This window comes from Scyliorhinus torazame, chromosome 18 (genome assembly GCF_047496885.1).
Source record: "Scyliorhinus torazame isolate Kashiwa2021f chromosome 18, sScyTor2.1, whole genome shotgun sequence".
In the NCBI taxonomy this organism is placed as follows: Eukaryota; Metazoa; Chordata; class Chondrichthyes; order Carcharhiniformes; family Scyliorhinidae; genus Scyliorhinus; species Scyliorhinus torazame.
The window spans coordinates 121,175,140-121,185,908 of record NC_092724.1 but is presented as its reverse complement, the minus strand read 5'-3'; the positions used below and the strand labels follow the sequence as shown (position 1 = coordinate 121,185,908).

The 10,769-nt window shown below is 42.7% G+C and overlaps 1 protein-coding gene across 1 annotated transcript in view; it reads left to right on the top strand.

Annotated features, from left to right (window-relative positions):
* The first annotated feature begins 350 nt into the window (after nt 1-350).
* The window catches only part of pik3r5 (phosphoinositide-3-kinase, regulatory subunit 5), a 139,100-nt gene continuing 128,681 nt past the window's right edge, over nt 351-10,769 (top strand). The window contains exon 1 of the mRNA XM_072483263.1: nt 351-548. The gene's annotated coding sequence lies outside the window, so the exon portion shown is untranslated. The remainder of the gene's footprint in view (nt 549-10,769) is intronic.

Genomic DNA, 10,769 nt, shown 5'->3' with positions numbered 1-10,769 from the left:
CTGGTGAATAATACTGCCTCTGCTAAAGACTTGGTTAAATAAATTAATGAATTGTTATTTTTTTGTGTGATGCTGAGGTACTTTCAAAGTATAACAAAGCATTTTCAACCACAGGTTTGATTTCACAATCATCTGCACTCCACAAAAACATGCAAAGTGAAGCACTCGCTGCAAAAATTGATTCACACCGCATAAAAATCATCTGAAAAGCAAGTATAACATGATTGGATTAGGACTGTAAACTCCACTCCTCTTTCCCCGTTGGTTACAAGCCTCCACCCTCTATTTCCTGTGCATGAGGCTATATATGTTCTCAGTTCCTGTTTATTCTAACTGCGTACATATCAGACACATTTACAAACCTTGGATTTAAAATTGTGCCGGCATCTTTTTTTTTCTAATTTAATATCTTCTTAATCTAGGATGTGGTTAAACTCCAGCCCATTGGGTTTGTACAAGTGTGTGAAACTACGCTGCAGTCAAGAAAAGCATTAGAGCGAACTGACCTAGGGGGAATGGGAAGTCCCCTAATGTCTTCAAAGCTTCAGGTAAGTTTGGAATATTATTTATTTATGGTTTCCCGTCACTATGGACCCTTCGAATATAGAATAATGACAAATTTGTATGGTGGGGGGGGGGGGTTGCATAAATATATTCAAGCAGCTGCATTCAAATGCGATGAAAAGCTCCTTCTATTCACCATAGTACACTGCTAATCTCCAATGATCTGAAAAAGCACCACTTGATCACGTCTCTGAAAGAAATCTTTCTGAAAAATTCAATTGAATATTAAAAGACTGCACTATAAACAGAAAAGTATTTCAGGTTAGTATAAATTACATTTTCATTTCAAATGAGTCTAATAATATTTAGTCTTGAAAATATTAATGTTGTTTAATGTTGCACTTGAAACATCGTTTTAGATTTGCAACATGAAGCAATCTAAAATAGGCTCAGACATAAAAGGGGGAAAGTGGTGTGCTGGATTAGCAAACCACTTTCATTACTGCATCCTATATAATAATTCAGTCTGGTCTGAAGGGTAAGAATATCATCTCTCTGCCTACATTAATTCCGTACGAAGTCTTACAACACCAGGTTAAAGTCCAACAGGTTTGTTTCGATGTCACTAGCTTTCGGAGCGCTGCTCCTTCCTCAGGTGAATGAAGAGGGACATTAATTCCAATTGATCCAGTTCAGTGAGGCAGTCTCAATTTAAGACTTGTAGGTATGCAGGGCTGGTGTGTACTTTAAAAAAAAAGTAAGTTATAACGTCACTACTCCTAGCCGGAGTAGCTCATGAATTTATACCACAACGCCACCTACAAGTCACCACTAAATGACACACAAAATTTGGCAGCTATAGAGGATTTTGCCTGCATTGTAGAAGGCACATAATGACCCATTAGAGGGTGCTCTTTGTGTCATGTGTGCTTGCCTGATGGCAGATCCTTGCCTCATTGTCTCCTGATGAAATTCTGAAGCATTTGGATCAGTGGTGGTTTGTCCTCGCCTTCTACTCTCAGGAGCAGGGTGAGGAGGCAGCTCCCCCTGCCCATTCTATGTCAGCTAGAACAGGAATTGAATCTGCACTATTGGCCATATATTGGTCATTTAGCTGACAGGGCGGCAGAGTGGTAATTTCACTAGGCTAATAATCCAGAGGCCCAAGCTAATGCACAGGTTCAAATTCCACCAAAGCAGCTGATGTAATTTAAATTCAATTTTCTACAATAAAATCTGGAATTAAAAGCTAATCTCAGTAATGGCAACCATGAGACTATCATCAGTTGTTGTAAAAACCCATCTGGCTCCAATGTTCTTTAGGGAAGGAAAGCTGGCCTAGATGTGACTCCAGACCCACAGCAATATGATTGACTCTTAACCGCCCACTTGAAATGGTCAAGCAAGCCATTCAGTCTGGGAAGGGCAACAAATTCTGGCCTTTTCCATCAATCCCACATCTCACGAAAAAATTAAAAAGAAAACAAATTGACATGGAGGCACATCATTTGGGCAGAGCAAAAAAGTACGAAATTTCAGTCCAACACGTACCCTACCTGACCACGAATGAGTTGATCTTAAGATTGGGTGCATTCTCCACACTGATGTTCCATATCTTGTGAACAATGGAAAAAAAACAACTTTAGGACAATACTTTAATCCGGCACAAATGCAAATTAATCTCATTATGCTTTAAACTTGGGTGAAAAATGCACCTAGTGTACTGGGAAGCAAACAAGAGAGTGCTGCATTGCCCAGTTAAATAGCTTGTTTAATTCGTCATAAATTATTTAAGAAATTAATTTTGTATAAGAAGCCAATGGTTATAGGCAGAGGAGTCTGCAGTCTGATGATGGATTGCATCAACCTTCAATACCATGACTCCAGTATATCATCCCTCTGAGTTGGAAAGAAAATCCCATCTTAAACTATCACTGTAGAAATGTATTTTATAGATTATCTATGAAAGTAAAGGTGTGCGCTGTTTGAAAGCTGAAGTGAGTCATCACTTGAAAGATTGACATGCTTTTGCTAAGGGAATCTAGACATAATTTGGAAAGGCTACTGAGCTTTATCCCTATTAGCCACAATAGGGACCATAGCTGTAAAATGTAAGTTCAGAGGGAGTCTGTTCAACGATGAATTGAAGCTAAATTCCCCAACAGAATTAGACCTTATCTAAGGATAGATGTGCCTGCATTGGAGGCCGTCCAGAAAAGGTTCACTGGGTTGATCTCGAATCTGGAGGGAGTTTTTTATGAGGAGAGTTTCAGTCAGTTATGCCTGTGCTCATTGGAGTTTAGAAGAATGAGAGGTGACCTTATTGAGCCATATGATTCTCAGGAGGCTTAACAGGGTAAATGGTGAGAAGGTGGTTCCTCTTGTGGGAGAGTCTAGGACCAGGGGGCATAATCTCAGGGTAAGAGGTCGCCCATTTTAGACAGAGATGAGGAGGAATTTCTTCTCTCAGAAGGTAGTGAACCTGTGGAATTCTTTACCACAGAGGGCTCTCGAGGCTGGGGTGTTAAGTATGTTCAAGGCTGAGATAGATTTTTAATCAGTAAGGGAAGCAAGGGTTATGGGGATAAGGCAGGAAAGTGGAGTTGAGGATTATCATATGAAATTAGTCATGATCTCGTTGACTGGTGGAGCAGATACAATAGGCCAAATTTCTGCTCCTATGTCTTATGGTCTTGTAAACTAAGAAATCTAAATGTAGGTTGAAAATTTTGTTCAATGGGTGAATTTGATTTTGCATGGCAGAACCTGCAATTATGTCATGATACAGGATCTGCCGGTTAGATAGTAATCATAAAATATGCAGCCCTATGTAAATAAAGCATAAAAATATGAATGAAAACAATGGTGCAGGTATACGTTGTTTTGTACATGTGACATGAGAGAATTTGAGTGACCTCACTTTGTTTTTAATGTGTACTGCATCGGCTAAGGACAAACGTGGTGGAATACGTGATTTAATACCATGTGAGAAAAGAGGAAAAAGTTGCTTTAAGTTGAAAAACAAACCAATGTGCTGCTAGATTTTGAAAAAGGGAGGAAAAGCAATTGCATGAAAACGCATGCTACCTCTGTCAACCATGGCTCAATTGGTATCACTATCACCTCTAAATGACAGGATTGTGAATTCAAGTCCCATTCGAAGAGTCTTCTCTATAGGAATTAGGATGCTGAACTGAGGGGGTGCCGTATTGTTGGAAATGCCACCTTTTGAATAAGATAGTAAAGCAAGGTCCCATCTGTTCTCTCGGATAGACGTAACTCCACGGAACTATTTCAAAGATTCGGGGGGTTTGTCCATGGTGTCCCTGCCAATATTTATCCCTCAATCCACATCACTGCAACATATTATCAGGTTGTTATCACATTACTGTTTGTGGGAGTTTGCTGTGCACAAATTGGCTCCCGCATTTCCCATATTACAGCAGTGATTATACATCAAAAGTATGTAATTGTCTGTAAAGTACATGGAAGTCCTGGGGTAGTGAAATGGAGTAATAGACGTTTAACGTTCTGCCAAAGGAATTATGTGGCACCAGTACTAGCATCTTTGCTGGAAAAATCATGCTGGTGTCAATCTGGCTTTGGGCTTCACCATTTCCTCTATCTTCAGTCACAATGTAGGTGTCACATATTCTGATTACCAATAAAACAATGGAAATTCTGCTAGTGCACATCATGATGCCCAGAAGCCAGGTGGACCAGACATCCCAGCGGAAGCTGAGGTGCTGCATTCTGCTGCTGAGACAACTTGGGTAATCGACAACTAGCCTCATCAGTGCTTCAGTGTAAGCATTAGCAGCCTGCCACTCCAATGCTGAAGCTATTGAGGAAAAGGACCTCATGGGAGCGATAGAATGAGGTCATTATGTCTTACAGCACGGAAAGAGGCCTTTTGGCCCATTGGGTCTGTACCGACCATCAATCACCTGACTATTTTAATTCCATTTTCCAGCACTTTGTCCGTGGCCTTCATTGCAATGGCATTTCAAGTGCTCATCTAAATACTCCTCAGCATTTTAATGTAAACTTGGTGCATCTTCTCGAAGGGAGCATGTCTAGGATGCTGGCAACTGTTTATCTGCTTTACAAATGTGCAAACCTTTTCAGTAAGCCACATTACCTCCAGCTTCACATGACATTTCTCTTCCTCACCCCTGCTCTGTGCTTCAACCAGTGGTCCTTCTCGCACCTCAATAACTAATCTACTGAAGTTTGTGCTGGACTTTGTCACTGGGAAGCATTTGCCAATGGCAGCTCATTGGCTGTCCCTCAATTTGAGGATGATGTTTATTCAGTGTCATGAGTCTCTGCCAGGAGTCCTCACATGACTAGACAGGCTCACTGTCAACCCACATGACATCCCACGAGGTTGTAGGATCCAGAGTGCAGGATTTGCTTTCTTTTCTATCATCAGGTGTTGTCATACTATCATGAAGCAAGATTGGGATATTTCTTGGAAATTCAAATCTGTGGACCACAATGCACTCCTGCACGTCCTTCTCTGTGAATCACCACTCTGATGTGGTGGAGAGGCTTGTGCACTCCCAGCAATCCCTTGGGCAATGTTGTCAGGATTTTCTTGCTCTTGGTTGGCCCACCCTTGGTGGCAAGGTTGGGGCGAGGTGCCAGACAAAGTTCCGTCCCTGAGGTCCTCAAGGACAGAATAGATAAAGGAGGGCTGTGCGTCTCACTGTATGAACAGGCAGAAGAAGATGACAGTGATAAGATGGTCATGGTCATCGTCGTTTGACACGCCATCGAAATCTGATCACCAGCCAGTCAAGGTTGTGCAGGCAGTGACGGGGCCCCAGCATTCCCATGTGAAACAATGTCACGCACAGGCTTCTACCAGGGTCCATTTGCCAAGTCCTGTGGAGATGAAGAATTGGCGAGTGGGATAGGTCTGTGAACCTAGGAACCCCTATTCAAAAGTCTACACACTGGCAATAGGCATGTTCAACTTTCATAGTAAAGACCTTGGGTCCATCACACTATGTAACAGGAGGGACTTTGACAAAGCCACATTCTTAACATTGCATCTTTGGCAAATTAGACTGTCAGCAATGACTGACTTCATTATATCTGTACATTATTTTCTCCTACTGCCCTCTTAGTGATTTCCAAGTCTGAGACAGGAATTTGAAGGTGTCAACACTTGTATAATTCAAGATTACAAATGCTCGTTAATGTAGACCTGGACAGGGCATCACAATATCAGTTAGTACCTGTTATGTGACTGTGATAATTACTATTGTGACCCGGTGAGCAGAGGTCGATGGCCCCTCTCTTTTCCCACTCCTCATTTGATTGTAATGGGCTTTTAAATTTAAAAAGGATGTACTTGCCAGTTCTGTAAGTGTTTACTGTTTAGGCACTGTGACCATAAAATAACAAGTCAGAAAGGTTTTGTTGACGAAGAAAGAGATTAGATATAATGTACTTGCACCAATCAGAACAAAATAATAAAATATGCACCAACTATTACATATATACACATAGTCAGAGGCCCCCCTATACACACATACAGAGTGAGGAAGACTAGGCTGATCAAATTAGAGTTCATAAGTAAAAGGAATGTATGATCAATGGCTTGATGACTGCTGGTCAGACGCTCCTTTGATGGTCTTAATGCTTCAATTTAAAGTTGTGGCTGGTTAATTTGATTGTTAGTGTTAAATTTCTGTTTTAAAACCTGTTTGCAGTTGGTATGCCTCTGGTTGGTCTCAATCAGCAAACAGGGCTTGCAGTTTACCAGGGAGGGTGAAGAGAGAGCGCAAAGCTCCAAAGTTTCAAATAGGCCTTGTCCTCAGCTCATCAGCGTCTCAGCAGCCGCTCTCTGTAAAAGGGTTCTTTTTTATTACACCAATGGAGTTTGCTGGTCATGTGACTTGCTCCCTCCACTGTCAGAGGGGCTCATACTGCAAAGTTACCTTCGTCATTGCCTCATGACTAAGTGATTAGATTTAATGTCCCATCTCCAACAGTTGAATCTCAGCTGCTTATCTTAATGCCTTGTTCATGACACAGGTGACGGGGCTTTTCACATTCCTAGGGGGTTTATCGGTTTCTGGTAAGGTCTTCGCAAACCCAGTGTCTCCATCCCAATGAAGTGGGCTGAGTGGCATGGTAGCACAGTGGTTGGCGCTGCTGCTTCACAGCGCCAGGGTCACGGGTTCAATACCCGTTTGGGTCACTGTCTGTGCGGAGTCTGCACGTTCTCCCCGTGTCTGCGTGGATTTGCTCCGGTTTCCTCCCACAAGTCCCCAAAGGCGTGCTGTTAGGTAATTTGGACATTCTGAATTCTCTCTCCGTGTACCCAATTAGGCGCCGGAGTGTGGCGACTAGGGGATTTTCACAATAACTTCATTGCAGTGTTAATATAAGCCTTTTTGTGACACTAATAAAGATTATTATAATGCAAATTGGGGCAGCCATTTTTGGCTGTGATTTCCTGTCGTCCATTTGGGCCTATTCTTAAAGTCTGTTCTTAAAAGTTTAATTCCAAGTTTCCAGCCAATGGATTAATGATCACTATTGGAAATATGCACCTTCATAACGATCCTTTTTACTTTTTATGGACTTTTAATGTACTCACTGAATTGGCAAGTATATCCTTTTCAAACAAAAAAACCTGTTGTGATCAAATGAAGAGAGGGAAAAGAGGGGAGCTATTCGACCCCGCGTAACCTGGTCATAACAATGTTAAACCCTGTTTACCTGATTGCAACTTTGTGTAAGAAACTGCACAATCTAAGTAGCAAAAGTGCATAGTTCTTAGAATGTATTATATCCATGAAAAAGGAAGTCTCTTCATAACTTCCTCTTGGAACATGGGTCACTTCTTCTTTCTAACTGGCAAGAGTACTCTACAGGCTCTGCAATATACAAATGCGGAAGTTGGTTTGTGCGCAAAACTGAGATCATAACTGATTCATTTTAATGTTTTATGTTGACAAGTTGTGTTTGTAATAATTTGGAAGAGTTTTCATATGTTGCTGTCACCAGGAGAGATGGCTGTTTGTGTTCCTTGATTGTCTTGCGTTTAAGACAACAAAGCCTTGATTGAAATCATACCTTGGAAGTAGAAAAAGCCCCGTGATGCTTCATAGAAGCATAATTAGCCAGCAAGCCAATCAAGCTACCGAGAGGGGTAACCACATCTTTGGTCAAGGAGGTGAGTCTAGAGAAGGGTCTTGAATAGGGTTGAAAGGAGAAGAAATGAAATGGAAGAGTTAGCACAGAGACCTAGGCAGCTGAAAATACAGCAAAAAGAAAATGGGACGAAGGGAAGGATACATGAGGCCATTATCTGAGAAATGGAGAATCCTGGTGGGGAAGGGGTGCAGCTGGTCACTTATTGGTTGTATATAGAAAGGATGAAGCCATGAAAAGAATTGGAACATGAGAGCAAGGGTTTTAAATTGGGGACATTGGAGGATCAAGTGCCAATAACACAAAGAGAGGGAGGGAGGGAAGTTGAACTTGGCGTGGGCTAAATTATGGACAATAGGGTTTGGGATGAATTGAAATTTACCTGAAACAATGGATGGGTGATCAGTCTGAAGTGGATCACTACAGGTGAGTAAGGGCAGGAAAATAAGCTACTGTTGGAGCTGGCTGACATAAGAGGGTAATTCCATTGATCTGAACATTGGTTGAAAGACTTTGAACGTGGATTGAGGAAGGTGAGAAGGGAAACTGCAGCCCCAGTTACCGTTTCAGAGGTTATCACTGGTAACATTGATTCCAGCCATCTAAGTGTTGTGGCGAGGGTGGATACCCATTAGGAGAGATTCCAGCATGGATGTTCAGGCATGGGTTTGGGAGATGACAACGCGTTCAAGGACTTTGGAGAGAAGAAAAATTAGATTTGAGATGGCAATATGTAAACCAGATGGATTTGGAAATGGTGTTATGGAGGATGGTGTTAACAGTTGATTTTTTGAGGAAGTTGGTGATGACAAGTGTTTTTAAGGGGGAGGAAATGGTACCTGAGGAAAGTAAAGCGTTTACCATGTCAGATAGTACAGGGGCCATAAAGGGAAGTTGGGTGGTGAGCCTTTTAATGGGAATAGGGTAATGGGTTCAGGAAATGACTTTCATGGACGAGTTATAAAAGAGGGCATGAGAGAAAATGTGGGAGAAAGTAGAGAAGGATTAAATGTCAAGGGAAGGTGGACAAGGAAGTGGGAGTTGGAGCAGGAAAAGCGGCTGAATGACTTGTCTTAATCTTAGTGACAATGAAACCATCAGTTCAAAATATTTGCTATGGATGCAAGAATGGAGATAACGAGGAATAAGGGTTTAAAATAATTGTTCCCTCCAGAGAAAAGAGCCAGGGGTTAACTTAAGTGGCCAGGATAATTGTGAAGCAATAATAGTTTTGGCAGGAGAAAGGGAGGCCCAGTGATACTTGGTGTGATCCAGCCAGCTCTGGTGATGGATAACTCAACTGGTTTGGCACAAGATACAATCAAACCTGTGTCTCTTAGACGTGAGGAAGTGAAGATAGCAGGAAAATTGTTTCGGATGGGAGAGAACGAGAGATTGATTGAGAAAAGTTTATTGGAGGCGACTGAGGTGTTAAAGCAGATTGACCAACTGCAGAAGTAGCATGACCACTGGAAATTTGAAGATCAGAGAACTGAGAGTTCAAAAATATCTCGGGGGGTCAGTTTTACCAGAGGCAGACACTGAAGGAAAGGGGGTACAGAATGTGGGTAGTGGGAGATGGAAGGAATAGCTCAGGGTTGGTCACAATCTGTGATAGTAGCCACAGGAGTAGTCGGGCATGTGAGATGGCAATATCGGGATGGTGGCCATGTTTGTAGCTTAAGAGACTTTACAGGAAGTGAAAGGTTAACGGGGGATCAAGCCACTTTAATGTTGAACCATTAACTGCGTACACAGGCGTTCTATGTTTCGAACATCCTTACCACACACCCAGGGTGTTCTTTCCTGCACCTGGATTAATTTATCCTGCCTGATTTTCAAGTATACGTCAAGACAGCAATAAAAATGCAGCAGCACGTCTATGTCATCCAAATGGTGTCAGGGGAAAAATATTATCAGCCTTTTTAATGACTGATGTAGTATAAGTTGCTGTTGGGTGCCCATACGGGAACGTTCCCCTTTACGCCTCCATTTCCTTGCCGTATCAATTTCTCATACTTCCTGATTTTTGTTTCAGCTTTGTTTTCACTCACTGTAAACCACTGATCAGCTTCAAAGCTATATCAGTTCCTTCAATTCAACAAAACTTCTATAAGGAGCAACGGAGGGAGTCCACACCGAGTTGTAGAGAAAAACAAAACTTACTTTTATTTAACATGGTAACTATTATACACAGCTCCAGTAGTTCCTTACTGAGTCACTCTAGTCGGTGCCTGACTTACCAACTCTATTTATACAAAGGCACATTGACTTAGTTAAGGATCGCCCAACCCCTTATCGAGCAGCTCGTATTCGGCAAGCTCCACAGGGTAGTGGATCTTCCGTACCCCTTAAGACCCATGCGGGTGTGATGAACGGTTACTGCCTTATCATCATGTAAGGTGATGTCCCCTTTAAGACCGGGCTTGGAACCCTGGGGACTCCGCCTCTGGCTCCGCCCATCTGGGAGCCATACATAAAGGCCTGCCTCATGGTCTGTGTAACAGTCAGCTCTCGTCTCTATCTGTAGTATAGTTATTAGTCTAATAAAGCCTTCTTTACAGTTTAATCTCTAAGCATCATTATTGAGGGTACCTCAATTTATTAGACTAAACTAGATTCAGGATGGACGCAGGCCTAAAACCAGAGAAGCTCAATCTGGAAGCACGAACGCCGGAGGCAAAGGAAATTTTTAAATACTGGCTGCGGTGCTTCGAGGCCTACCTGGACTCCGCAGAGATTCCCATCCTAGGGCTACGCAAGCTGCGTCTACTCCACGCCCGGGTGAGTCACAGAATCTCCACCACGCTCGAAAAGGCAACGACTTATGAGGAAGCGATTGCGTTGCTCCGCAAGCGGTTTGTCAAACCCGTCAATGAGGTGCACACCCGGCATCTGCTCTCTACCTGCCGGCAGTGCTCGGGGGAATCGCTCGACGAGTTTGTTGAGAAACTCACCGCGCTTGCCAGGGACTGTGACCATCAGGATGTGACAGGGGAAGTCCATACGAACCTTCACATCAGGGACGCTTTCGTGTCCGGCATCTGCTCAACCTACATCCGGCAGCGGCTGCTCGAAAACGGGGCAAAAGA